This window comes from Passer montanus, unplaced genomic scaffold, assembly GCF_014805655.1.
Source record: "Passer montanus isolate IOZ18808 unplaced genomic scaffold, ASM1480565v1 scaffold4, whole genome shotgun sequence".
NCBI lineage: Eukaryota > Metazoa > Chordata > Aves > Passeriformes > Passeridae > Passer > Passer montanus.
Window position 1 is genome coordinate 570983 of NW_024368818.1, and position 17828 is coordinate 588810.

Genomic DNA, 17828 nt, shown 5'->3' on the forward strand with positions numbered 1-17828 from the left:
GAAGTTTTAGTTGAAAATGGATGTTCAGACTACCAGAGAAGGAAGGCTGCAGAGCAGTGGTACAGAGGATCTGTAGGCAGAGAAGTGCTCATCTTCACAGATAAGCATCTTCATCTTGCTCACCTTTCCATCAGTGTCCTCATACCTGTTGTTTTCTTCTCAAAGAACTCAAGGCTTTCCCACATCTGTCTAGTGTCTCATGCACTCTGTCTTAGCAAAGCAAAATCTGACAGTAAGAAGAAATAATGTGCTCTTGAGTACCTTAGAGTTTTAAGATGCAAAATGTGAGGTTTTTAATAATTCTATTCACCACATTATAGGCAAATACACTACAGTCAGAGTGCCTTTAAACTGTTAAACATTTTCCCCAGACAAACTCAGGGCAGAAGGCTTGCCATATTAAATATATACAATTCCCAAAAAGAGTTCAGGGCCTAGCCAGAATGGCTATCCTTGTTGCATGGAGAAGTCTGAGCTCTTCTAGTTACAAGTCGCTGGAGGGAAATGGCAAGTTACTTATTCCTTCCCTTTCCCAGTGCAGTTATGGGAGCTGAAACCATTTGTGAGCTTGGTGTGCCAGCAGAGTCTCAGCAAATCTCACAACCATTTCCAGGTAAGAGGGAAGTGAGGGCTGCATAACAGTGACAGGAGGAACTATCCCACTGTCCTTCATCCCTGGAACATCTATACTACCAAAAAAGGGAGAGTGAGGGATCCCACAGCTAGGGAACACAGATGGACTCATGTTCACACTGCTTAGGAAGAAGTTGGTAGAACTGATACAAGACAGGGACCAACAATGCAGGGGATTGTTTCCTGGGACCTGAGCTCATTCCATGCCCTTGGGTTCAGCCATGCTGGGCTGCTATAGGGCTTTGTTCACAACTAGCAAGTAGTGTGGCCCAGTGAAAGATTTGCAGAGAGAAAAAGTCCTGATAAACCATCATCTATGCTGATTACATTTTGCTGCCTTATTAGGGATTTACTCTAGTTTGAGCCTGTGAACTGAACACTCACTGGTGGTTACAGCAGATCTTCCCTTTCATCCCCAAAGAACTCAGTGCACTTTCTGGAGCTAAACCACATGGAGGACAATGTATAATAAATATATTTATTTCCACCTGCAGCAAACATTTTCTTGTTATTCAGGTGATGGTCAGCAATCTCAGGGCGGAGAAAGAGCAAATCTTGCCCTGTGTACCATAAACATTACTCCAGACATTAAACAAAATGCTCTATAAAAGTCCTTGGAAGATCTCCAATCTATATAGTGCATGTCACACCATTGCATTGAGTATTTAATCTCTTTGGAAACCTTTGCTGAAGATTCAAAATTCTGTTATTAAACTGGATATGTACTACTGATGGGTCTCATTTATGGATTTTTCAAGTATTCTTTAAAGGTCAAACAAGTAATTTTAATCGGTTATGTGGGGTTTTTTTGACAGCTGATAAGTACTAAATGTGCCACAGCACCTGGAAAGCAGATTTGCTATATTTACCATTACATATTTGGATTGGGTGCAGGGATAGTGCTTCGCCCACGCTCATTTCACTCTCCATCATCAAATTACTGGCACTGATCAACCAGTGCATCCACAGGAGAGCACTGTCATTGCAGCGCTTCAGATCTGAGTCACAGCTTGGACAGGGGCCCAGGACCTGTGTCTTATGGCTGCTGGTTAACAGAGTAGTAGCTGCATCACAGTGGTGTTGTCCTTGGCTCTGAACATTCCTGGCTACTTAATCCATACTGCTTTCTCCTGGGCTGCCAGGCTAGTAAGGGTTTGGGAATCAGTCTGGTGTGGTTGTTCTGAAATTCTTGTGTTCAGGTCACTCATGCCATGGTGGTGGAGATCACAAGGTAACAACTGACTGTCTGCAGAACTGAAAGCAAAGAAAGTGAGAATATTTTCATCAGTCATGGACTGGGAGCAAGGCTTGAGCTCAGATGCTGTGGCATCAGCTTCCATGAGGTGAACAAAGGGCTGTCTGCAGTGCTTGTGGGAGCAGCAGTAGCTACGGGGATGAGCAGAAACGCTGACCAGCCCCAGAATGGAACCAGGAGATTCTTCAGCTTAGGGAAAAAAGACAGTCAAATTGGATCTGACAGATGCCCACAGATTCATCTATCATGTGGAAAAACTGAACTTGGGAGGATTTTTGGGCATGTAATGAAATGGTTAAAAAGTCAGAATAAATAGACATAAGTGCTTTTTTTTTTGTGTTTTTCCACTGCATTTTTGGAACATTGTAGGGTAGAGTAGATGAGACTCAAAAAGAGATGAGATCCACTCATAGAAGACCAGTGATGCAATAGTTCAGCTCCAGCAGCTGGCAGGAGAACCCCACGGGTCTCAAGTTGAGCAGCACACTTGGGGAAGAGTTGCTGTTGGCACATGCTGCTTGTGCACACTTCCCCAGTCAGAAACCCGAGGAGTCCTTCATCAAGACTCCAGCAGCACCTCAGCTGCTCTTCAGTGTGGGCAGCAGTCAGGGGAACTCATGGGCCACCGGACACAGGCAGCTGTTAGTAAGGCAGGTTTTAGTCCTGGCAACACTTTAGCTGGGGGGGCATGCTGCTCTCACCATAGAAAAATCCTAGAGAAAGCACCAGGATTTTGCAGCCCATTCAGACTGTATCCAGACCTGCCCAGTCATTTTTCATTTACACAGCACAGTTTCTTAAGAAGATCTGGAAGGTGTTGAATTAGAACAATTAACAGTTTAAAGAAACTCAACTCTGTTTTGCTGTTTTCGTGGGAACATAGTTCATAGTGCTTGTTTTATGGTACCACCTTGCTTTTATGCTCCATGCTTTGTTAAACATGGTAATGAGCTCAGAGCTGTGTAGTGCACATAGTCCTGTACAGAAAATAAAAGTATTTCCTGCCCACACTTCAGAAGAGCTGCTGTGATGGTAAAGTCTCTTTCAAGCTTAGGGCTGCTAGCCTAAACAGTATGTACACTGGGCTGGTCTGTCAGAAAGCTCTGTATTGCAAATGTAAATTTATCTTTGTAAGAATGACAAGCCCCTGTTCAAAGCACAGCGCTATATAAAGCAGATCACCGAGGTAGTAGGTTTAACCATATTCCCCCCCTGGAACAGAGAGGAGTTTTGTATTACATTAATCAGCATGTAAGCCCTGAAGGTCACAATTATCTGGCCACTATTTTTCAGTATTAGTGATTTTAGTACATGATTAACTTTCATGTGTGCATCATTAAGATGAGGAATTGTTTTTGAAGTTTCAAATAGAGCAGCAGGTCTTAGCTGTAGTATTTGCCATACTTGCCCAGCCACTCTTAAAAGGGATGATTTATAGAAAATCCAGCTGTGAGTTTTCGTTTCTTCAAGAGCAGGAGGCGGGACTAGGAACAACCTAAAACCAAGCGGAGCATTGATCAGAGCAGAAATGATGTAGAGCACAGCTCCGCAGACAACAGCTAAGCATCGTGGAAGTATTAGCTGGCAGCGATAAGGAGGCGGAAGCAGAGCTCGGTGACAGAGGAGCCATCTGTCAGGAACTGGGAATCCGATTTCAAGAGAGCAGAAAATGAAGTAAAGAAGAAAGTGATTTTGGTTCAGAGGTGCAGTGGAGCCCAAGGATATCTGTGGACAGTAAGTTTCTATACTGGAACAGGGATGTTTAATACAGCAGCTAATACTGTTTGAAAGGGCTTTTCAGCTTGGAAAACAGACATAAGTAGCTCCTGTATTAAATAGCTTTTACTTTAAGTTTTTATTTATTTGTAAGATGTAAATAAGCTTATCTGTTTGAGGTGGCGTGTTTCAAAACTTGTAAACAAACTTTAAAACTGCTGGTGTCCCTTACTTCAGACAGTGTTTTTTTGTTTAATAAGGTCACCTCCTATCGAGGACAAGATTTATTTGTAACCTTTCAGAAAAATATCTTAGAAGAAAAGGCTGTTTTGGCCCCAGCTGCGAGGTGAAAAAGGGTAGGCAAGAATATTTTTTCTGGAAAGGGGAAAGGAGTTCCCACCCAAATAGATCTAAACTAACTGGAACTACAGTGTATAAACACCCCGGGGCTAAATCCTACCCTCAGTTACACTGATGTAAGTCAGGTTTAAGTCTACTGTAGTTAATAAAATTACTCCTGATTTAATTAAGGATAGAATTTGGTTGCACATTTCTTAATAATGAAAAAGCCCCATGGTTCTTTCCAAAGTGCATTTTATGTTAACAGATTATTAAGGACTTGCATTAAAATATGTTAAAATTAATTGAAAACTCACACTGTGATGCATCTTTTGTCATATAGTTGTATCCTTCTTTGAAATTAGCAAAAAAGCCAGCATGAGATATTGTAAGCAATCATATTACTTCTTGTTAGCAGGTTCTCAGATAAGGTTTGCATTGCTCATAATTTCATGCTTGTTTCACTTCAGTGGCTTATATTTGGGGTGATATGCTTTAATCCTAAAAAGGTTTGTGGAGGTCCAGCTGAGAGCAATAAGATGATAGTATCTGTAGCAGAAAAGTGTCAAAGTTTTGTACAAGACCCCAGACTGTCTGATTGGGAGTGAAACTGTTCTATTACAAATTGTACAGAAAAATTACTCTTGTTGCTGTGGTTTTAGTGTACGAGTTAGAAGCAGAAGCATTGGCTGCTGACTGAGGAAAAAAAAACCAAAAAGTAAAACCCACTCACTATTATGGCCCAATATGGATGACAAAACACTGTAGCATGTGTGGGAAAATGGCTGCAGTCCAATGTCTGGAACCATTTATCTTCTGGTAGAGTCTGGAAGATGACTGTTTTATGTATTTTACAGAAATCCCTGCTGATTGATTTCATTTACTTAGGAGGAGGGGTCACAGTGACTGATGGCAGGGACAACTGGGGCAAAAAGTGAATTCTTTGCATCCTGACATCCTGTTCTGGTTGGGGTTATTGGCACTTTTTGAAGGGACCATGCTGGACATGTCTTGCTGCTGCATCTGCTACTGCACACAGCCAGAGGTTCGCTGCTTTTTTCTGGGTCTCAGCAAGCTGAGTGTTGCAAGTTGTGCTTCCACTAGTGCCAGGCACATTCTGGAAATTACAGTTTGAAGAGGTTTGAAGGGGAATGGACAGAAATGGGTACAGGTCTCTGTAATCTGCCAAAAGCTTGGCTGATGGTGTGTGCTGTTACTGTAGAGGGAGGAAAGACTTTGTGAAAGATCAGGGGAAAGTCTGTTTTCAGTGTGTGAGGCTTGCAGCTTATCCCTCTTTAGCACAAGAGATTAGTATGCTAGGGTGATGATACTCTTTTTTCTGATGTTTGTTGCTAAATTAGCCTCAATTCCTGCCATTTTTTAAATTTATATGGAATAAAGAGCTTGCCAAGCTCATTAGAAACAACAGGGATATGCTGTACATCAGTGTTATTCATTTATCTCGCTGTTATTTTTGTGTGTGCTCTGACGGCCTGTCTGTCAAGGTGTTTGCCTTCAAATCAATTCAGCTCACATCACAGCATGACAGGCACTTGTTATATACCAGGCATGTCTACAGGCATTTGCTTTCATGTTGCAGGGAGTGAGTGCCAAGATTTTCATATGATGAAACGAGAGGGTGGGGGATATGTTTTTAGTCAGTAAGTACACTGCTACTGTGTTAACAAACATGGAAAGGAAAATGGATTTTTCAGTTGACAATACCACTTTGTTTGGTACCTTTTAGGCTCTTCACAGGGTCCTCTACTAATGACTACAATGCCAAGTCCAATGCAGGACTACATAACAAACCTGGGGAAAGGGAATATTATTGTGTGTACCCCATCACATCCAGTTTCCCGGACATAACCACATAGTACAGTCAAGACATTTTTCACTAACAGAGAAAGAAAAAGAGGGAGAGAGAGAGAAAGAGAGAGAGAAAGAAAAGAAAGAGAGAGAGAGAAAGAAAGAAAGAAAGAAAGAAAGAAAGAAAGAAAGAAAGAAAGAAAGAAAGAAAGAAAGAAAGAAAGAAAGAAAGAAAGAAAGAAAGAAAGAAAGAAAGAAAGAAAGAAAGAAAGAAAGAAAGAAAGAAAGAAAGAAAGAAAGAAAGAAAGAAAGAAAGAAAGAAAGAAAGAAAGAAAGAAAGAAAGAAAGAAAGAAAGAAAGAAAGAAAGAAAGAAAGAAAGAAAGAAAGAAAGAAAGAAAGAAAGAAAGAAAGAAAGAAAGAAAGAAAGAAAGAAAGAAAGAAAGAAAGAAAGAAAGAAAGAAAGAAAAGAAAAGAAAAAGAAATTCAATCTTGTAATGTACCCAAATACCCAAACTGCTAAGGAAATTTCCTATATTTAGCAAATATTTTTATCAGAGCAGTAGGAGCAGTTAAGCACTGTGCTTGAACAGTATCCTGAGAATAAACTCAGCATCACCTCTCTTCTGGACAGCATCCTGCCATTGCCCGTCATTCAGCTTACTCAAGTTGTTCTTTGGTCTCACTGCTCCTCATGTTGTCTTGACGTGCACTCATTTTCTGTCTCTGTGTTTTGAGGATGTTCTTGTGGCTATCAGACATTTTTTGACCTCTGATTTTGATTTTTAAGTTTACAGAAATTTAGATAAGTTGTAACGTTTTCTATTTTCTTAATTTCCTTCACTTCCTTCTCAGAGAATATGTGTTTTGGTTATCCTCCCACAGAACAGTTCCTTGTTGGACCCTCACAGAGGCATAGCTGCTTTTTCTCTTCATTAATTTAGTTTGAACCTTTCCTGCTTTTTGGTATATCTAACTCGGGAACAGTGGGTAGTGCCATGGGTTCCAGAGGAAGGTGCCAATTACCTTCCTTGGTTATGCCACTGAGCTGCCTGATGATCCAGAAAAAATTTAGTGTCCCAGTTACTTTTTATAGATCTGTCTTTATCACAGGGTTCTTGATGGGGTCTCTTCCTTTAGAGAGAGAGAGTGCTGGTAAACAATTCCACTGTAAGTCCAGTGTTTCCCTTTAGTCTTGAATTAGGGGAAAAGAGTGGTCTGAGCTGATGCAAATTAGTTTTTCCATCCAATGGGACTGCATTCTCCTACTAATTTGGAGCAGATTTGAGGAGTTTTAGCCCCTAATCATTCCTCTTCTGTAAGGATTGGTAGGGTGGTGTGGTCAGGCTCCAGCCCTTTAGTCTGCTGCCCATGCAGTCCCTACATTTTTATTAGTCAGCCCTTAAATCTCTTCATTACATGGAATAATTTTTCATGTGGCCACTACAAAAGTGCCTTCCTGAGAGTGCGAGATCTTACAAATAAAATATCTCAGACCATATTTTAGACATGTTGCATATTATTGCATTTTTAAACAAATTTTGTCCATTCGTGCTTTGTGATATAGCATGTGACAAGCATGGGGCGGGTGGTAGAGCTACAGCTGCCTCTTGTTTTCTTATCAGATATTGATATAAACAGTAAATTAGATTAAACAAAAAAAAAAAAACTCACACCAGAAAAAAAAGGAGTTCTGTAGGCTGTGGAACATTGTGAAACCACCCACTGAATGTCTGCGCAAGACACACGGCAGCAGCCAAGCTGTTATGTGCTAAATGAGTTCAGAGTAGGGGCCAACTGAATGCAATGCATAAGTGATTTACGTACTCATTTATAACCCTAACCTAGAATTGTGAATGTTTGCCATTCTGTAAAAAGGATGACTTTATGTGACCCTTTAAAGCCTTCAGCATTAAGTAGCATTAAGTTGATGGCTACTTGTTTTGTACCTTCAGAGAAAAATTATGCATAAATCAAGTCGGCTTTCCTTGTAATGCAGTCATAATTCTCACAAGCAAAACTCCCGCCCAAAACCAATGATCAAACATGGTTTCTTGAGCTCAGAAAGGTCACCTCCTAAAAAAATATGGAGGTATAATATTCAGGCCACCCAGGCAATTTTTTTTTCTTGGCTAGGACATTACTTTAATTAAGTCATTGTAAGGTTAAAATAATAATAGAGTTCTGATGTAAGCAGATAAAATACAGAGAAGCTACATTAAATTCAGTTTCCATCCACCAAACACATCTAGAAGAGATAAGCTCACTTGCTGTTTAAACATTTTGTACAGGGCAGACAGGATGGGCTGAGGTTGAGTCCTGAATGTTCCAGGGTTTATGTATTTAAATCAAGCCCTTAGCATTGTTTTTGTTCCTTAATTATCTCTGGTTTGTTGATTTATTGATGCTTTTGAAAGCAAGTAGACTCAGTAAAACAGTATCATTCTGTGTCACATAAAATTTCCTCTTATATCTGTGGATGTTATAGACAAAAGGAAAGGATTGATGGAGGGAACTTCTGTGGAGATGGTAAAACAAGTGGTAGATGTCTCTAAATGGTGGAATTGAGCTACTGAATTGCAAATGAATGGAAGGTCTTGTGAAATCACTAATTAGGGCTGTCTCAGTTCTTGAAATCTGCCAATGCAGCCAACAGTTTATGCAAAAAGAGCCTGGGAACCAGCAATCCTGCAAAAGGTGTTGGTGGCTGCAGTGTCTTCATGGAGTGTTGCTGGGAGAAGTGATGCTGAACTCACCCCTTCAGTGTGACATGTCCCTTCCATTTAGGGGTGACTTTATGGGAAGTAGGAGCACTGTGTGCTTTAGCTGTTGCTATACAGGCTTTGAGCAAGGATGTAAACTGCAAATGTCAGTCCTTTGCCAGATGTGAGCACTTTTGTACCATTGAAAAGTCACAACATGGTCTCAACTGGTTTAGTTTCAGGGAAATACTTGGAGACTGCACCTACTCTCTGCTGCCCATGTCCTTGAGGCCCCCATTTGTGTACCTAAACTCCAGTTCCAAAAAAGAACCTCTGCATCTTCTTTTCCAGCACAGCAGAGCATAGCATTGAGGCATTGCTCTTTCTGTGTCTCTCCTGTGTCTGTGCATCCCAGCTGGTACATGTAAAGCAGGGGATGGGCCCTCACTTGTCACAGAAGAAGAGTTCAAAGATGCATAGAATGGTTTGGGTTGGAAGGGATCATCTAATTCCAAACTCCTGCTGTGGGCAAATACACTGTCCACCAGATCAGGTTGCTCAAAGCCCCACCCAATGTGGCCTTGAGCCCTGCCAGGGATGGGGCATCCACAACTTCTCTGGGCAGAAGATTTAGAAGATTTGCTCAGAAGATGTTTAATTTGTCACACCCCTCCACCAATGGCTAATGATCTGCATGAGCAGCTCTGTTGTATTAATTTGGTTTGCAAGAACATGTACACCAGATAAACAGAAGTGGATGTGGTTGACAGAGGCACAATGATGTACACCTCTCTTCATTTAATCTCCATAGGCCTGCAGGAACATGTCTAATTTATACATCCAAATTAATAGAGGTAATCACACATAGCAGTCAGTCTTTTCATCGCCTAACCCAATGAGGAATGAAGACACTGTTTTGTTTGGACTATAATTGCTTATACATACCTGAAAATACCATCCCATATTCTCAGTTCTTTGTAAAAACACCATGGGTTTGCAGTTACAAGAATATTTCAGACAGCTGCATAATGAGTTAGCTTCATTTTTTAGCTGAACTGAAAATTAGGAGGCAGATCTCAGTGGGATATCTTCAGAGGAGTTTTTCAGTGAACTTAGATGCTAAATGAGCTAAAGCAGTTCATTTTAAAAAATTGTTTGAAAACCGTCTTTCAGAAAATAGTCTTGAAAGCCTGATACTTGTAATGAGCATGCTTTCAGATCTCTAAGGCTGCAGTCAAACATCCTCATGCTTCATATTATTTATTTATATTACACTTATATTGTCCACACGAACTTCTAGACCAAATTCAATAGACAGCTACAGTTCTGCCTTGATTATTCATTCAGCCCTTGTTGCCATGGCATCCAATTTGGGAAAGTATCTGTCAGCTCCAGGTGGCTGAGCACACAGGTGGGTGAAACATGAGCAGTGATTTAGGGAGCCATGAGGTGGTGTCCTGTGACCAGAAGGTATTGTCCATGGTTTCTGCAAAAAGGGGTAAGAAGTTGTGGATATTGCTGGGACACCTGGGCTTTATTTAGCTACAGAGAGAGAAGCAGCCTGTAGCAGCAGCCTGCACATGTACTGAGAGGTTCTGGTGGTAAGCTATAAAATAATTTAATGATCTATTAAAATTAAACACAAAATCAGAGATTAGAGGGGACTGGCTGGTATCACCTACAGTCACACTTAATAACATCCCACTCTGATTCATTCTACTCAGATCACTGAGATTGTAACAGTTGTTGAGTAAAGCAGCAGAACTGAGCTTGCCGGTGAAAAACACATACAATGAGAATTGAAAAGAAAATCCTTTCTTATTTAGTCTTTGTACTCAGAGCTTGCCCCTTAAAGTCTGCATAATATAGTACAGATAGGATCTACAAATTAATTTTTTTTAGTCTAAACTATGTTCAAGATCAATATTCAAATGCTTTGACTGAGTTTTAACTCCTATCCAATTGTCACTGTTTTAAATCACTTTAATAGCAAGAATAAATTTTCACTGAAAACAGTTTTTTTGCAACATTCCTTTTCCAGTTAAAAAAAAGAAAGAACAAGAACAAAGACTACCAAACAAAATGCAACTTGTCTAAAATCTCATAAAAGCTCTTACACAAGAATCTATCAAGCCTGGGAAAATATGTGTTCTTTTGTAAAAGCATATTTTTCCTTGAAGTCATTACTAGATTACCAAAGTTCACAAAACATATTGGTATGTGTATGTGTTTATGTAAGACAGACCTCTGTATTTCACTTTCTCATGTCATTGTTGCCTTGACAACTGTATTTTATTGATTAGTAGAATGTATGTAATTTGGTTCAGAGCTGCATCATCTTACAAGGTCATTTTTCTTTGTGAGAAGTTGTTTCATTTTCTTATTCTCTGAGGAAAATTATTTTTCTGATATGACAAATAATGTTCCTTTGATCCTTTTGGGGGTGTTTCTCTGGCTGTACTCAAAATCCAACAGAATTTGACAAATGCAAGCTGATAAAGTAATCAAATACATTTCTACTGATACATGCATTTCTTACTTGACTTCTTTTGCTGAATACATTAACCTGATATCTAATCTGTAACTCCACTGGTAACCAACTGGAGACTCTATCCATGCAATTCCAGTTATTACATACCTTTAGAGTGCTTTTCCTCCAGAGATCTGAAGTTCCAAATAGTAACACTTCTCAGGATCTCTTTGAACTAGATATTAATATAGAATTTATTTGACGCTTAGATAAGCTGTGATGTGAAAAGCTTCCCCCAAAGAGTAAATAGTACTGAGAATACCTCCTGGAATTGAACTCTTACACCCTTATTCTGCCCATTGTGGGTTTGTCAGACCCATGGGTTAGTTCCTGGCAGAGAACTGTATCATTTAGCCAACCAGTTGTCCCATTGCCAGTCCTATTTCTGTGGATGCTGGTCAGGTTTATGAGAAGTTTTGGTCCTGACCTGAAGAACTTCCCTTTTCACACAAACTGAGCAGAGGAGAGGATGGAAGGAGTAGGCGGATGCTGTGTCTCAGTTCAGATGGTGCCATGGACTGATTTTGTGCACAGCTGGAGGATTCACATATCCATGTTTGCCAGATCTCCTCCTGCTTTGGTTTTGCTCTTTCCCCCTGTGTTTATTTGTCTCATGGTTTATGAGTATCACAGGAGCCAAGAGCAGTCAGGGTGTGCAGCTTCCTGGATGAAATCAGACAGGGGCACAACAAGAAAAAAAATAGGCCAAGAAGAAGGAGGAGGAGTACAAATAATGGATGGGAAAGTAATGAAGGTCAGCCAGATGTTGATGTAAAAGCTGTCCTTTTTTATGTTGAACTGAAAGCATAGCCATCCCTACAGACCTAATATTAACAATTTACAAATTACAGCAGTGATTGTATTTAGATGTCATACAGAAGGTAAATGATGGGAATGAGTTGTCAACACACATAGGAAAACAAGTCTGAAAATCTCTAGCACTTTCTCTAAATACAATAGTTCCTGACAATTAAATATCCCATTGGTTGCTCTCTAAATATTTATCTTCCGTGAAATTACAAGAAATCCACAGTCAGAGAAAACCCACGCTCTTCTGTTCTCTGTTGTAAAGATTAAATTATGTTCTGCATTTGAAAAAGCGCTTGGTTCCTGGGTCTATTGTGTTGTATTCTTCTGGGTAATTTTGCAAAAAAGAGAAAAGAGTCTGCCATTGATGGCAAGGAGGGACAAAGGCACTGTTACTAGATTGCAGTTTTGGAGGTTGTTTACCGTGCTGTCAGAGACCATAATGTAGAATAACATTTTTAATCTTTTGGATTAAAACATTCAGCAACAGGTCTTCCTAGCAACAATGTCCCACCTAAAACAAAGCCTCATTTTCTTTCAAGGATCCTGCAGTCTTACATGGATTTTCTAGGTCAGTCATTGGCAGCAACGACATTAATTTATTCCAGATGAAAGTCAGGCCCACTGTAATTAGTAATACCATGGTATTTGTCTGAAAAATCAAGAAACAGTGGTATTTTCTAGAGAGACTATGTGTCTTGTGGAAAACCCACTTCATTTAATTCAACATTTAGGTACCTGGGGTTAAGCAGATGGTCCAGTAAATTTGTTGCAACTGCTTGTACAGTCAAAGGAGAGCAGCAGTTGCTTACTGAAGATCTGAAGAGGAAGATCTGTTGCCCCCCACCCACCCAAGGATGATTCACTCTGCCTCATCCAAGTAAATGCCTTTTCCACTGGGATTATAGAGGAACAATAGGAAATAAATGCTGGCAGCTCCATGCAGTTGGGTTTTAGTCATTTGAAGATGGATGTGACTTATCTTCCTCTTGCATAATAGCTCAAGAATTAGAGCACTCCCCTCAGAGAGAGGCAGTCCTGGGCTCTACTTATTCTGTGTGCTGATCTCACATCTACATTTAACTCAGAAGAGATAAATTCCTCCCTTCGTAGGATGACCATCCGTAAGTCTCCATGCTTCTGGTTTTTTATCCTTTCCTTTTCTGCCTGTCTGTGAGGACTGTAAGCTCTGTAGGGCACCAGCTAGTTTGTCATTAAACATTTGAGCATCACTGACTGTTGCAAGGTTCTGATTTTGGCTTTGTAGTGAAATATAAATGATGACAACAGTTGTGCAGATTTGTCTCTTCACACCACAAAAATGCTGAGGAAAAGTTTTGTTCTTGTGAATGCATTACATATTTTTGGCTGGTATGGATAAAATTTGGGCTTTGTACAGCCTTTCATTGTGAAATGGTTTGTGAAACAGTGGATGGGTCTGCAGAGATGTTGGATTTGATGTGTATTTGGGGAATTGCTGGTTGCTTGATGGTTTGATATGGCCATGATTATGTCCTCATTTTTGTTGTGTCTTCTAGAGACATTGATGCTGGAGCTTGGTAGATGTGTAAGACTGGGAAATATGATGCTTCAAGGTCTTTTCTTGCAAATTACTTTTAGGAGATTTTTTTGGACCTAGGCAAGTATATACGTATCTCAGGGCAGGGGTAGGCTGCAGAGGTCCTACTCAGTGACACAGCCCCCCACTATCTTTTTCTCTTGGAGTTTCTAAAGAAGAAAGCAGTGGGAGGGAGGGACAGATGGGGCTGAGAGCAGTGTGAGGACATTGTGCTGTGGGGACTTTGTGTGGTCACTCCTGCAACACTGGCGAGGAATGCAGCAGTGATGTGTTCCTCGCATGAGTCATCCTGGAGCTGCCGAAAATTGGAACAGCCCATTGCCCAGGAATGACTAGTGGTTGACCTTTATTTCCATCTTAGACATTATTGTAAAATTGAGCTAAATGAATTTGTGCTTTCTGAGCTCTGACATCAGTGCAGCCTGGTTTCCTACAAATTTGGATTCTTTTCCCCCACCTCACAGAAAACAAGTCTTTCCCCTCCTCCATGTCACTTCCCGGATCTCTCTCCCATCCCTTAAATATTTGCAAGAGAAGTGGTACAGACACTGATGCTGATACAGAATGTTGTGTACTCTGCAGCCAACTGTCTGCTGCTTCTCAGCATGCCTAGTGGGTCACCCACAAATGCCCTTCCCTTACTAGAGTGCTAACTTGTATACCTTCCTCTGCTCAGCACCAGCTTTTCTAAACTGTACATCTTTGAGACATGGCTACTCCTGTCATATTCGACTGAAATCGGCCAGTAAATTCTGAAATTATTTTGGGGGGCAGGAGAGTGCCCCAGAGAGACAAATAATATGAATATTACGTCTTTAAGAAGCAGTTACACAAATATACTGTAATGCATGCAGAAATTAAAAGACTTAGGAAAAAATCAGTGAGTGAAGGTCTTTGAGTTTTGTTGTGAAGGAAGACATAAAAGGAATATATTTTTAGGTTTCATGTAAATGGTTTTAATTATTATAGTGAAAAATTGTTGAGCAATTCAGCAATAGAGTTGCTTCTCCATCATGAGGAAAATGTGGGACTCACCCTACCTGTTCATCCCTAATGTGTTCCTGCCCAGGCAGTGATGAATTTGGTCTGAACTTATCAAGCATAGTAAACACCTGTACAGCTCACAGATTGTTAACATTATATCAGTACCTGGCACCTATGAAGTGACAGTTGTTTTGGTCATCTACTACTTTGCAACCTTTAAAAGTGACAAACTATTAAAAGTGTTATCAACTGTATGTGCTCATTTTATTAAATAACATTTAAGAGATAGATAAAGTCAGATTTGGAGGTCCAGAGTCTGCTTTTTAGAAAAAGATGCTAGATATGGTTAGGATATAAAATTTTAGTTGGTGGCTAGTGCAGGTTTTACCAGTAGAAAATTACTTGAGAAGGTGTATGGCAGAATGGATCTAAATAACTTAATTTTTTTTGTGTATTTATGGATGAAACAATTAATAAATAAATATTAAATAAAGGTAAAAGCCCACAGTAAAGCTATTTATTGTATTTCAGTTAGGGATCTTCCATCTTAACATTCCTGGGGTCTCATTTGTGATGCTGTCATTTCTCATTTTTTCATCTCCTGAAAGCAGTATTTGCCTTAGGGGTAAGTATCATTGTGATAGAAATGAGCTGGTGCTACTGGTCTCATGGTTAATTGCTGTCCTTCAAGCAGCTCCCTTAGCATTCAGCCCTTAAGGCTGCTTTGGAGGGCTTTATGTTTATCACAGATGCCCTGATGTCTTCCAAAATGATGGAGGAGAGTATTTTGCCCTTTTCATTTTGAGGCATCATAAAGTCTTGGAGATTTTTGAGGCCAATTGCCAGATGTGATTAAAAATTAATGAAACAGAACAATTGTACCTCATCCCGTTGACAGATACTTGAGTAAGAGCTTTTTCTAAGACTACTTTCCTAAGTTATTCTTTTTGCATCTCTGTTTTTCTCTTGTCTGACCACAATGACATCTTCCTTAGTATTAAAAATGGAAAACAATAGTAGAGGATGTTTGAGGATTTTTTTTTTTCATGCAGTTCCCTGCAAGTTCTGTTTGGATTTTGTCCATCACACATAGGATGAACTATCAAGACACACTGTAAACTGAAACATGAAACTGAGGTATTAAATGAGGAAGGAGATCTGCTGCTGTTTAGTGCTACAGAAGGTGTCTTTGGTAAAGCTCAAACTCAGTGTGTGCAAGTTGAAAAATTTTCCAAAAATTAATCTGGTTTTTTGGAATAAGTCTACACTGCCTTCCTTCAAAGCCTGTCTGTATTGGAAGAGAGACTAAATATCATCATTTCTGTGTTCTGCTACCTCAGCCTTCAAATATTCTAAAAGAAAGGAAGTAGAAAAGAGCAGACAGTGGGGAGGAGTGCAGTCTCTGCATTGATGCTTTGGAAGGTTAGTGGGGAATATCAGTGCTCAGGCCCTGAGATTGAAGAAAAACAATAATTTGACAAGAAATAATTAACTAATACTAATTAATGCTTCTTTACCACTTTACATGTGCTGCAGACTGCAGACACCAGCTAAATGTAGAGACTTGGTTACACATAGAGAGATTTTGTTCTTTGAATTGTCAATTTTTTCAAAGAGCTATAAATAAGCAGGTATATATTTGACTGAATATCTTTCTTTGCCAAAGCAGGGAAACACAGCCATCATTGTATGTGAACTATTCCCAAGGTTTTAAATGCAAAATATTGTAGGGATAAATGCTGATATTTTTACTGATACTATACAGGAATGTCCTTTTCAGGTTATTTATTAGTAGTGAGAGTGTCTGGTGTTTGATAAAAATATTCATTCTGAAATATTGTTGTGGAGAGGCATTTATCACTGAGATTATAATTTAGGGATTTTTTTTTTAATTATTATTTGGAAGAACATACTCCTGGATGGTCAGACACACTTTTTGTTCATTGTGCCCTGTGGGCTATTTAGAAGGCAGTGTTTGCCTGACACAAATATTGTTCCCTTGAGAGCAGAGTTCCATGATAATCCATCTCATTATCATGACAGAACAAAAAAATTATTATTTGGAAGAACATACTCTGGATGGTCAGACCCACTTTTTGTTCATTGTGCCCTGTGAGGGATAACCGTGGGCTATTTGGAAGGCAGTGTTTGCCTGACACAAATATTGTTCCCTTGAGAGCAGAGTTCCATGATAATCCATCTCATTATCATGACAGAACTACGCACAGTTACTCAGAGTCATTGCAGCTACGTAGTTCCCCCCAACAGGATACTGTTAAATAAACAATGTTATTTGCGGAATTGGCAATTCCCTCTTCCGTGCTTCACCCAAAGTATATTCTTAGCTTTTCATTCACTGTTATTTTTGCTTTCCTGGAATCTGCTCTTCTGCCTTCTGAAACTCAGAGTTGTGCAGACCTCTGATCCAAACAAACTTGTGTTAGTTTGGGGAGATCTGCACTTTTGTATTCATCAGAAGAAGTGAGGGTTAACAAGTCTGAGCACTGCAGGTGAGGTTATCATCCACCTTTACACACCATGGAAAGCAGCATTGCACGAAATGGTGCCATTTCTGTGAGCAGGGATGCAAATGGTGCTGGATGATCCAGCATGGCAGGAATATAAGATACTGCTTGCAGGAAAAGAAGAGAAGTTTATGGGGTTTCTGCTACAGGTGTGGCAATCCAGAGGTAGTTAAGTGCAAGGTCTGGAAAAGTAAGCACTGCCTTCCAGGCACTCCTGAGAACAGAGCTGGAACTGTATCATCAAAACATCAACTTCAGCAAAGAACTGTAAATTTGCCACATAGCCAGTTTGAGACATAAGCACTGCCTTCCAGGCACACACTGCTCAAGTTAATGTCTCCTCCTGAGAACAGAGCTGGAACTGTATCATCAAAACATCAACTTCAGCAAAGAACTGTAAATTTGCCACATAGCCAGTTTGAGACCAAAGCAACCTGTTTAGTCAGGTGTATCTCAGAAATTGTCCTGAATCCAGGATTCCTCTAAGGAAGAATAAATATTAGTCCTGCAGGTTTTGACAGAGAGTGGATTAGATGAACTTTCACTCTCCACTTTGTCCTTATTTTCTATGGTTTAGGGAAACCATCTTTCTTCTTAGATGGTTCTTAAATAAAAATTAGCTAGGCCATCCTTGGGAGGAGAAAAAGCCAACTCTTTATTTTAATGTTTCTCAAACTGGTCATTCTACAGGATGTGGCTACAGTTATTATCAGTCCCAGTACATGAGTCAGATGGTGGCATTATCAAGTTATTCCTTGCTCTGTGTTTGCATAAGATCCAGTGAAGAAAATGTGACTGCTCTCACAGGCAGTGGAGTTCAACATTTTCCTAAATTCAGTGACAGAGCACATGGAGGAATGAAATTTGACAGAGACTCACTGAAGTATCCTGAGCATTAGTGGGATAGCTGTGAAAACTAAGACAGTAAAAAACACAGTTGGAGAGCCAGAA

The 17828-nt window shown here is 39.9% G+C and overlaps 1 protein-coding gene across 5 annotated transcripts in view; it reads left to right on the forward strand.

Moving 5' to 3' along the window:
• The window catches only part of STARD13 (StAR related lipid transfer domain containing 13), a 246924-nt gene that overhangs the window by 170644 nt on the left and 58452 nt on the right, over positions 1–17828 (forward strand). The window contains exon 1 of one of the 5 annotated variants that reach the window (XM_039718249.1): positions 3369–3622. The exons of the other annotated variants lie outside the window; for them this stretch is intronic. The gene's annotated coding sequence lies outside the window, so the exon portion shown is untranslated. Of the gene's footprint in view, positions 1–3368; positions 3623–17828 lie in introns of those variants that run through there. 5 annotated transcript variants of the gene reach the window in all.